A 12,161-nucleotide genomic window follows, 5' to 3' on the forward strand; every position below is an offset into this window, starting at 1 on the left:
CCCTTTTTGGTGATTGATGACAATATAGGTTAAGTTTTTAATGGGGATAAACATATGAAGTGTAAATACTGATATTGAGGAATTTGATTGCAAGATATAGAAGAACTCCCTCAGAAGATGTGCATAGTAGGAATTTGCTTTTGAAGCAATGCACACTTGAAAAGTATAATCATGGAGATCTCCCCCTATATCTTGTAATTCATACACGCATTTGACATATAATATGAAGAATTTGAAATGCATGATGAAATATGGTGACTGACGTAATTCAGCATGCGTGCATTGACATTAATGAGGAATAAGCATGTAGAAGAACTCAGCAAAAGTATCAGGCCACCATAGAGTTTAAGTTTATAACTCGATCCAGCAAAGTCATCAGAAGAACGAGAGTTGTAACTTAGCAAAAAAATGCCCATATAAGATAGACCCGCTTGAAGACTAACTCAAATTTCTCCCCCTTTGTCATCGAATGACCAAAAGGGTTGAAAATGAGGACTAACGCCCCTGAAGAATATCATGATGATGAAGGAGTGCCAGCGTTGTTGGGGTCATGTGTCGTTGTAGGGCCTGCCGCAGTGTCATTCAAGTCTTCATACTCGTCCGGGTCGCGTGATGAAGAATATGAGCTGGATAAAGGAACCTTGACCTTCTTGTATTTCTTCGGTGGAGGAGCAGACCAGTCAAAATCTTCCTTGAGACCCATTTTCTTCAGATCTTCTTCATCATATACATGTGACGGAATAGCCCAGGTGCGATCAAAGACTTCATGGAGGTAGTAATGGTTTTTCTTCACTGCATTATGTGTAGCAGTCATGTTGTGAAGAATAGAACCAAACTGACGCTTAACCCATTTGTGGTTTTGATCCACCTTCTGGTGAAGACTAAGAAGCAGCTCACGGTCAGTCATCACACGAGGAGCAGTGGCTTGAGGATTTGACTTGGGTGCATTGGCAGCAGAATCATGAGTGGCAGAGTCATATTGGTGGAATAAGATGCAACTTTGTGAAACTGACCATCCAATGGACGAACGCCTTCATCAATAACAGTCAGTGCCTTGCCCTTCTCATCAGCTAAGGAATATGTCCGCTTGAGGACTTCAATCGGGGGCAAGTAGCTGAGGTGATTCTGAAAATCAGCTTTGTAGTTGAGTGAAGACCTTATTCTGAGGAATCTCATAATCCAAGGAGCACAAGGCTTCAGCTCAAACGGAGAAAGTGCAACATTTGCCAGAGTCCTCATGAAGAAACCATGATAATTGACAGGGATGCCATGCATGATGTTGAATAGCAGATTCTTCATGATGCCAACAATTTCCTCATCAGATGAGTCGTGGCCTTTGATAGGACTCAAATTCTTCGTCAGAATGCGATAGACTGTTCTTGGTACATACATCAATTCTTTCACGAGGAATTTGGTCCTTGGGGCTTGACCGGGCTTCAGAGGCTTCATTAGCACTTGCATGTAATGAGCAATGAGTTTAGGTTCTTGATACAGACAACGAGCACCTTCAGGGGGAGGACTGATTGGCAGGGCATGAAGTAATTCAGAGGCCGGTGCTTTGTAATGGGTATTTTCGGTCATCCAGTCCAACACCCAAGTGTTGATATCGTCAGCATCACCTATGACATGCAGCGTTGCATAGAACTGAAGAATAAGCTCTTCATTCCAATCAACAATGTAAGAGCAAAAGTTGAGCAGTCCTGCATCATGAAGCACACTGAGGACTGGAGAGAAGCAAGGCATTGATTCCATATCCACGTGAGGAATATGCTCGTGGTCGAAGATTTTGTCTTTGTTGAATAGCAGTGAAGACTAGAAGTCTGCCTGGCTGGCAGTCCAGAAGCGCTTCCTTCTAAGACGAATAGAGTCATATGGGTTGAATTCAGTGAAGAAAACATGCTCTCCGAAGAAGTCAAGCCTTGAATTTCCGCTTCTTTGAGAAGGGATCCTTTGGCTTGGGCTGAGGAGTATCAGTCAATTGCATCACCACCTCAGGAATCGAATCTCAGGATCCATAGGCTGAGGAATTTCAGGCTCTTCTTTAGTTGCAGCCTGGGTCTTCAATTCTTCATTAACATGTTCATCAGCACTAGTGGCTGGAATCTCTTCATGAACAGATGGAGTTGCATGAGATTCTTCAGATCCCATTTGTACTTTAGTAGTGACAGGGGACTGAGGAATTTGTTGCATAGGTGTGAACAGAGGGGAGTTGGGGTGCTGACTTTCCCAAAAGTCATCATTCAACACTGGTGTTGTACATGCAATGTCCACATCTTCATCTTCACTCATTTCTTCAACGTCGGCCTCTTCAGCAGTGAACTGAGGCATGGGCGATGAAACTATTGGAGTTGAAGGGATTTTATCCACTTCAATTTCTTCATCCAACTGCTCTGAAGAAGCAGCAGAAGGAATCTCTTCATCTGATTCACTTGGAATCACATAATCTTCAGCAAAAGGAATAGTGTCCTTTGATGGCATGGATGAGACAGGAACGACATCAATTGGGTTGTCAAATAAGCTAGTAAGTGGCTTCATCTTCTTCAAAGCTGAAGAATCTGATGAAATTGATGCCTTCCTTTTCTTCACAGTTGCGCGCTCTGCAGCCTTGGTCTTCTTCACATCTGATGCAGATGGAAGGATTGGAGTTGGTGTAGGTGCAGGAGGAGCAGAGGAATTTGGTTCATTTTCTTCAGGCACAACTGATGTAGTTGCCCTGACTTCTTCATTTTCTTCAGGCGCAACACTAGCGGATGCTCTGGCAATTTTTTCAGCGGTTGGAATGCAGTCATCAGCCCTGGTGCTTTCATTTTCTTCAGCAGCCTGATTGTCATCAACGGTGCTGGCATGTTCTTCAGTAGGCTATGCAGATGCATCAGCCTAAGGATTTTCTTGTTGCGTTGGGGCTGCAACATTTGAAGTGAATTTATCAGTAATCTTCACAAATCTGACTTTGGCTCCAAGCCAGTCAGCATAGTAGCAATCAAATCCATCACTCAGTTGCTTGATCTCAGCTTGTAAGGTAACGAGTTCTTCAGGGGAAAGCTTCAGAACATTTTCCCTCAGAAAGCGCTCTTTCTTGTACTGCGTTTTCTTCACTCTTCTTCCTTCTTCATATTTCCATTTTTCTTCTTCAATGAAGGCAGTCAAAACATGACTTTGACCAGGAGTGAGGTTCATCTCCGGCAAAGGTGTGTTCGGGTCCTTGTGCCATAGATTGATGAAATCTAGGATCAACTTCGGATCCCGTAACATTAGCACATTGCTGCCTTTGGCTCTAGCAGCCTTGACATGCCTGTCTCTGATGATTTCGGCAAGTTCTTCATCACCAGCATCATCATCATCAGATGGCACTTGAAAGGTGACCTGCTTCTTGTGAGGACTTGGTCGAGAGCCTCGTCCAGCAGTGGCCTTTTTCTTCAGCAGAGAGGGTCCAGTTGAGGAATTTGGTGCAGCTGAGGAACTCGCAGAAGCTCCTGAGGCAATTGAGATGCCTGTAGTCCTTTGGCACGTGGCGAGATGCACAGGTGCAGAGGATTTAGTTGGAGGAGCTGAGGACTTTGACGGAGGAGGGGCAGTTTGAGGAGTTGGCCGTGAGGGCTTTGAAGAATCTGGCCGTGAGGGCATTGCTGATGAATTTGGTCGCGAGGGCATTGAGGGTGAAGCACTTGGCTTGTGAGCAGGCTTCTTAGCCATGGCCTTCTTGGGCTTGCTTGCAGAGGCCTCAACAGCGGTAGCAGTAGCAGCAGAGTCTTCATTGAATTTCCTCACTGCTTCTTTTGCCTGTTTGGCTAGTTTGGCCTGGCGCTTTGTCCATTCATCAGGATAATCCTCACCATGCTTGAGGCTGCTGAGATCTGCCAATTGGCCAGGTGCCAACGGAGGTCTTGGGCATGGAGGGTTGAGAGCGAATTTCTTCATATACTTGGGAGTAACATATCTGTACTCCCTCCATTCCCGTGCCCATCTCCTCTCTATCCTTTGTATGCGCACCTTGCGCTGATTTTTGTCCTCCTTGCCAAATTTGGCCTCATCAGGAGTGCAATAATCCTTGTATATGTCATCAGGATCTCGAAAGCAGTATTGACCTCAGGCCTCTTTCCACCCTTCTGTGGCTTCTTACCATCAGCCATTTTCTTCAGCTGAGGAATTTGAACAATGAAATTCCCTGAAGATGTATGCAACTTTTCTTCAAGGAACGCTGCAAATGAGTTAAGTTGATGAGAACCTAGTGATTCAGTAGCAGACATGAGTACCTATGAACAGCATATAGTTGCGAGGAATTTGGAGAGGTCATATGCGTTCTGAGAAGGTTTTTCAAAAAGAATAAGTTTGAGGAATTTGACCAGATGAGTCTTGAAGAATTTCACTAAGCGATCTTTGTCTTAGGTTCCAGAGTTGTATAGATCGAAGATCCACACAATTGAGGAATCTTGAAGAAAAATTATTGGTTAGAGAAACGAATCAAGAGCAGATGACATGTGAGGTGTTCAGTGTGTGAAGATTTGAAGAATAAACACCTTTGAAGATTTTTAAGAAAACATTTGAATCAAGGAGGGCAATAAAAGTAACTTTTAATTACCCTTTTTGAAGAACACAACGAACTGGGAAGTGTAGATGTGAAGTTCATCAGTTCAGATCTTCCACGCCCTAACTTGGCAGAGGAACACAACTACGGCGACGGCGGAGTGAAGAAATCCGCAGCCAGCGCGAGTACGACGGCGACAAGGTCGAGGCAATGAAGCTCTTCCTCACCGGCAATGATGAAGTAGTGGCGGTGCTAGGGTTTGAGAAGCTCGAGCGAGAGTGAGAACGAGCGGAGTAAAAACGAAGTGAGGAAGGGGAGGGGGTATTTATAGTCGGAGTAAAAAACTGTACGCCCGAGGAACTTGGACGAATGTGCCCCTGACCCTTCTCATTCGGTTGACATGTGTCACCCACGTACTGAGAGGTGACGATCATGTGAGATCATGGGTGAATAGATAAGTATTATCGTGGGATGCGAAACGTTTTGAGCGGCAAAGCCGAAAATTTAGATAATATAAGTTAAAAGTTCCGTTCGCAAATTCTTCAGCTGACAAGGACATAATGAAGATTTTGAACGAGTTTCAAATAGAATGCACATGAAGAATTGGTGAAAATATTGGGTTGAGTTTAGCATAGAGGGGGAAGGGTCCGATCACATTCACTTAGCAGAAAAAGCAGCTTGAAGAAATAGCAATAAGTGAATGTTGTAGAGGACATAAACTCATATATATATATATATATATATATATATATATATATATATATATATATATATATATATATATATGAAGAAAAATGACGGAGACAGTAAAGACAATGCAAAGTTGAAGAAGTTGAACAACTGAGGAATTTCAAAAACTGAGGAAAAACTCAAATTGAAGATTTTCAACTTTTGGTGGTGGCGTGACCCACCGTATAAGAATGATGATTTCAGACACCGCGTACAATTGTCGTAGGGTTCTAAGAATCAAATTCTTTGTTAATTTCTTCACACTTAGAGTGTTAGTCTTCATTGATTGAAGAAAAGTGTTTCTTCGCGTGTTGCACATCTAGGTCATCAATTTTGCATAAGTGTTAGGATGAGTGTCCCTTTCAAAGAACATTCAAAGATTCTAGGATATTTAGCTCACACCTCAACTTGCTAAATCTCTTCTCATCCAAGGGCTTTGTGAAGATATCGGCTAGCTGTTCTTCAGTCCGTACATGCTCAATAGAGATGTCGCCCTTCCACACATGATCACGAAGAAAATGATGACGAATTTGGATGTGCTTTGTCTTCGAGTGCTGAACTAGGTTATGAGCAATCTTGATTGCACTCTCATTGTCATAGTAGAGAGGCACATTCTTCATGTTGACGCCATAGTCCTTGAGAGTTTGCTTCATCCACAGCAATTGAGCACAGCAAGAACCAGCAGCAATGTACTCAGCTTCAGCTGTAGATAGTGATACGCAGTTCTGTTTCTTCGAGGACCAACAGACCAAAGATCATCCAAGGAAATAGCATGTGCCAGATGTTGACTTGCGGTCCACACGATCACCAACATAGTCAGAATCTGAATATCCAATGAGATCAAAAGCCAAGCCCTTGGGGTACAATAATCCAAGTGTTGGTGTGTGAGATAGATATCAAAGAATATGCTTCACAACCTTATGGTGTGATTCCTTCGGTGTAGCTTGAAATCGGGGACACATGCAAACACTAAGCATAATATCTGGCCTAGATGCACATAAATACAATAAAGAGCCAATCATGGAGCGGTATACCTTTTGATCGAAGTCGATACCATTTTCATCAGTGCATAGATGGCCACTTTTGGGCATAGGAATTTTGACCCCTTTGCAATCTTGCATGCCGAATTTCCTCAATACATCTTTGAGGTATTTCTCCTGAGATATGAATATGCCATTGCGCCGTTGACGAATTTGAAGACCTAAAAAGAATTTCAATTCTCCCATCATAGACATTTGATATTCTTCACTAATCATGTAGGCAAATTCATCACTGTAATGTTGGTCAGTACAGCCAAAAATCATCAACATAAATTTGGCACACAAAAAATTCACCATCATAAGATTTAGTGAAAAGAGTTGGGTCGAGTGAACCGGGTTTGAAGGCTTTCTTCATGAGGAATTCCTTCAAAGTATCATACCACGCCCGAGGGGCCTGCTTGAGGCCATACAGGGCCTTATTGAGTCTGAAGACTTTGCCAGGATGCTTTGGATCTTCAAAACCTGGGGGTTGAGCAACATATACTTCTTCCTCAAGCTTACCATTGACGAATGCACTTTTCACATCCATTTGATATAAAGTGATATCATGATGGTTAGCATAAGCAAGTAATATGCGAATAGCCTCAAGTCTAGCAACAGGTGCAAAAGTTTCTTCGAAATCAATTCCTTTAACCTGTGTGTAGCCTTGAGCTACAAGCCGTGCCTTATTCCTTACCACAAGGCCATTTTCATCTTGCTTGTTGAGGTAGATCCACTTTGTGCCAATGATATTGTGCTTGCGAGGATCTGGACGTTTGACCAGTTCCCAGACATTGTTGAGCTCGAATTGATGTAAGTCTTCTTGCATAGCTTGAATCCACTCAGGCTCCAGAAATGCTTCATCTACCTTAGTGGGCTATGTGATAGAGACAAAAGCAAAGTGCCCACAAAAGTTAGACAAATGTGAAGCTTTTGAGCGTGTGAGAGGACCTGGTGCTTCAATGTCATCGATGATTCTCTCAATTTGCACTTCGTTTGCAACGCGAGGATGAGTGGGTTGTCGTCGAGGAATTTGATCTGCATTTTCTTCAGGACCATTTTCCTCAGCACCATTTTCTTCAGGTGCACCAGCTCGGCGTCGATCTGGAATGAATTCTTCAGCAGATTCTTTGGTAGGAATGACATCCTCAGTAGCCTTGAACTTGATAGATTCCTCAGGTGCTGGTTCATCTATCACAGAAGGTAGGTGCTCTCTTTGCGAGCCATTAGTTTCATCGAACCGCACATCTACAGTTTCAACAACTTTGTGAAGAACGTTGCTGAAGACTCTGTAGGTGTGCGAGTCCTTTCCGTAACCAAGCATAAAATCCTCATGTGCTTTCGGTGCGAATTTATAATTGTGATGAGGATCTCTAATCCAACATTTAGCACCGAAGACTTTGAAATAACTCACATTGGGTTTCTTATCAGTGAGGAGTTCATAAGCAGTCTTCTTGAAGAATTTGTGAAGATATACTCTGTTGATGATGTGGCACGCAATATCAATTGCCTCAATCCAGAAACAACGAGGCGTCTTGTATTCATCAGCATAGTGCGAGCCATCTCAACAAGAGTTCTGTTCTTGCGCTCCATGACGCCATTCTGCTGAGGAGTATAAGGAGCAGATAACTCATGAGTAATACCAAGTTCATCAAGATAGTCATCAAGACCGGAATTCTTGAACTCAGTCCCATTGTCACTTCTGATGTGCTTGATCTTCACACCAAAGTTGGTTGAAGCCCTCGAGGAAAATCGTTTGAAGACTTCCTGCATCTCATGTTTGTAAGTGACCATGTGCACCCATGTGTAACAAGAATAATCATCAACAATAACAAAGCCATATAGAGATGCATCATTTGTAATTGCAGAATAATGATTAGGACCAAAGAGATCCATGTGAAGCAATTCAAATGGTCGAGTGGTAGTCATGATAGTCTTTGCTGGATGTTTGGCCTTGGTCATCTTTCCATCTTCACAGGCTCCGCACAAATGATCCTTGAGTAATTTGACATTCTTAATGCCAATGACATGCCTTTTCTTCGCAAGCGTGTGCAGATTCCTCATGCCAGCATGACCAAGTCGTCGATGCCATAGCCAACCTTCTGAAGCTTTTGCAAGTAGGCATATGGCAGGTTGTGGTCCTATAGAGAAATCAACAATATACAAGTCTCCTCTCCTAAAGCCTTCGAAGAGTTTGGAATTGTCAGCTTCCATGATCACAACACAACGATATTTGCCAAAGATAACAACCATATCAAGATCACAAAGCATTGAGACAGACACGAGGTTGTATCCTAAGGACTCGACAAGCATTACTTTGTCCATGTGTCAATCCTTTGAGGTCGCAACCTTACCTAGACCCAATACCTGACTTTTGCCTTTGTCAGCAAAGATGATGTGCTTCAGATGCGATGGTGATAAGGGAGCATCCATCAATAGATTCTTGTCACCAGTCATGTGATTTGTACATCCACTATCGAGGACCAACTCATTGGCTTTGGGTTGATCATCCTGTAGATGAATTAGTGCGGCTTACAAACTCATATACTTCATCAGTGAATAATATGACATCAATATCATCAGATCAATTTCATCAAGCAATAGAACAGTTAAAACAGTATGAGGACGTGAGAAATGAAAGTTCATTTCTTCATGATTAGCCTGCGTCCTTTCAGGCATTTTTCAGGTCTCCAGCAAATTCTTCAGACGTTTTAAGCCCGTCTGGAGACCTGACCCTGCATAAGAGATTAGTTTTTTTTTCACCACCCACATCTGAAGGGGTGGCAAAGAATTCATCACTCTGCGAGTGAGGGAGTCCTGGATTAGGGGGTATCCGGATAGCCGGACTATATACTTTGGCTGGACTGTTGGACCGTGAAGATACAAGACTCAAGACTTCGTCCCGTGTCCGGATGGGACTCTCCTTTGCGTGGAAGACAAGCTTGGCGATTCGGATGTTAGATCTCCTTCTTTGTAACCGACTCTGTGTAACCCTAGCCTCCTCCGGTGTCTATATAAACCAGAGGGTTTAGTCCGTAGGACAACAATCATAATCATCATAGGCTAGCTTCTAGGGTTTAGCCTCTATGATCTCGTGGTAGATCAACTCTTGTAATACTCATATCATCAAGATCAATCAAGTAGGAAGTAGGGTTTTACCTTCATCGAGAGGGCCCGAACTTGGGTAAAAGATCGTGTCCCCTGCCTCCTGTTACCATTAGCCTTAGACGCATAGATCGGGACCCCCTACCCGAGATCCGCCGATTTTGACACTCACATTGGTGCTTTCATTGAGAGTTCCTCTATGTCGTCGTGGCAAGGCTCGATGGCTCCTTCAATCATCAACAACAATGCGGTCCAGGGTGAGACTTTTCTCCCCGGGCATATCTTCGTGTTCGACGGCTTCGCACTGCAGGCCGATTCGCTTGGCCATCTAGAGCAGATCGATAGATGCGCCCCTGGCCATCAGGTCAGGTTCGGAAACCTGAACTACACGACCGATATCCGCGTAGACTTGATCTTCGACGGATTCGGGCCTATGCCAGGAGCGCCAAACAGTCACGACGAGCATGGCTTAGACCTGCTGTCAGACAATATTCGGGATGTCGCACCTGTAATAGCTCCGGACCTAAATCCGGGGTAGATCGCGTCGTCCGAGGACGGGTGGATGGACCCTGCCCCGGAGGCCGCATACTCATCGGCTGTAGAGCCGAGCACAGACTCTGGCCCCAAGGAAGTCTGTGTCACCGGACCCCGGGACTTGTGTCCGGCTGTAGGTTCCAGACCGCGCGCCCCCGAGCCCGCCGAATCTGGTTGGGCTCCGGTAATGGAGTTCACCGCTGCGGATATCTTCCAGCATTTGCCCTTTAGCGACATGCTGAATTCATTAAAGTCTCTCTCTTTGTTAGGAGACTTTTTGTCGAACTATGTCTGGCTCGAGTGGGAAGCAGGCGACATGGAAATTCGTTGCCCACCCACCACCCACTTCATTGCCACTGTCGACGATTTGACCGACGTTCTTGATTTCGACTCTGAAGACATCGACGGTGTGGACGACGATGCAGGAGAAGAACAGGAACCACCGCCCACGGGGCGCTGGACAGCCACCTCCTCGTATGATATATATATGGTGGACACTCCCAAAGAAACCAATGGCGATGAGGCAATGGAGGATAACCCCTCCAGGAAGAAATCAAAGCATGGGCGTCATCGGCGCCGCTCTAAGCCCCGCCACAGCAGTACTGGCACAGGAGACGAAAGCAATCCAGATGGTGCCAAAGACGAATACAATCCCGACCATCCTGCCTTCAAGCAGGCCGGACAGGAAGACGGGAAGATTAGCCCAGATGAACAGGCGACGAATGGATACTCGAAGTAGGACAACCACATGCCTCCCTCCAAAGACGAGGTGAGCCTCGGCGATGATGAATTCGGCGTGCCTGAGGATCCCGTAGAGCAGGTTCGCTTCCAGCAACGGCTTATGGCCACTGCAAGAAGCCTGAAAAAGAAGCAACAACAGCTCCAAGCTGACCAAGATCTGCTCACAGACAGATGGACTAAGGTCCTGGAAGCCGAGGAATATAGACTCGACCTCCCCACCAAAGGGTAGACAAAGCACAATTTGCTACCTCAACCTGAGAAGGAGGTCCTAAAGCCCACACCCCGACGCCAGTACATCACGGTCTGGGGCAATACGCAGGAAACACGAAGCAGCATCCATAAACCTCGACACAACAGACATAAGCGTCACAAAAATAATGATGACGCCCAAGACAAGGCAGTTGGTGCCGGATTCCGTGGCTCCCAGTCCGGTCAGCGGAAAGAGAACAACTTAGGCCCATCCGGCCCGGGCAGCATACTCGACCAGCCATGTCAAATTCATGGTACCCCTAGAATGGCGGCTAATCATACCAATAGAGAATGTCGGATCTTCAAAACAAAATGGCCGGTCGTGCGCCGGAAACAATGAAAAGAGGTCTCAAACAACGAGGAGCCCAGACCACCAAACATTGCAAGGTAAAAGGAAAATCCTCTGCAAACCAGCAAAGGAACGAATGTGTACTCCTCGGGATGCCGACTCAACAATACAAGTCACCCACGGTACAAAAATACGGCCGATCATCTCCGATCACATAGACCGTCTAGACAATATCAGCAATGGCAATTTAATTGCACTTACCATCGACCCAATAGTTGGTGGGTTCCACCTCACACGAGCCCCTATGGGCATAAACAGCAGCCCAAACTTGCTGTGCCAGGACACAATTCACCACATAGGTATTGATCGCTCGAGGATCAAACCCACTAAAAACATCTTCTAAAAGATGTCGTTCCAGGTGCAAAGGCCAAGTTTTATAGGCCCACCACCCTGGAGGTTGTCTTCGGATAACCAAACAAACACCATACCAAAGAGTAACTCTTCGGCATTATCCCCTTATACATTAACTATTATATACTACCGGGACGAACCGCGTTGGCTCGATTCAACGCGGTGCCACACCATGCCAAACCCACGTGACATAGTCACAACTATGGGCAAGGCCGAACTCCACCCCGACACTGGAAAGTACACCGTCGCTGAGGTAGCGAGTTGTGCCTTTCTATCGAACCACGATTCGACAGCCAAACCCCCGAACACCAATAAAGGAGTCCGAGCTACTTTACGGCATGGTAGCCTGGCTCGACCAGGCTCCGACCAAACACTCCGGCATAAGCTGGGGAAGAGCCCCGCGGTTCAACCACCCTATAACACACAAATGCCTCTAAGCATTTTTCTTTACAGACTCACTTTTGCGCAGAACAGGACTGGCGACATGGAATCAGCTCGGACGCACAAGGCGGGAATACACAAGTATTCCCCAAGAAGACAGTCCGGATACACTTCGGAT

This window comes from Triticum dicoccoides, chromosome 1B (genome assembly GCF_002162155.2).
Source record: "Triticum dicoccoides isolate Atlit2015 ecotype Zavitan chromosome 1B, WEW_v2.0, whole genome shotgun sequence".
Lineage (NCBI taxonomy): Eukaryota > Viridiplantae > Streptophyta > Magnoliopsida > Poales > Poaceae > Triticum > Triticum dicoccoides.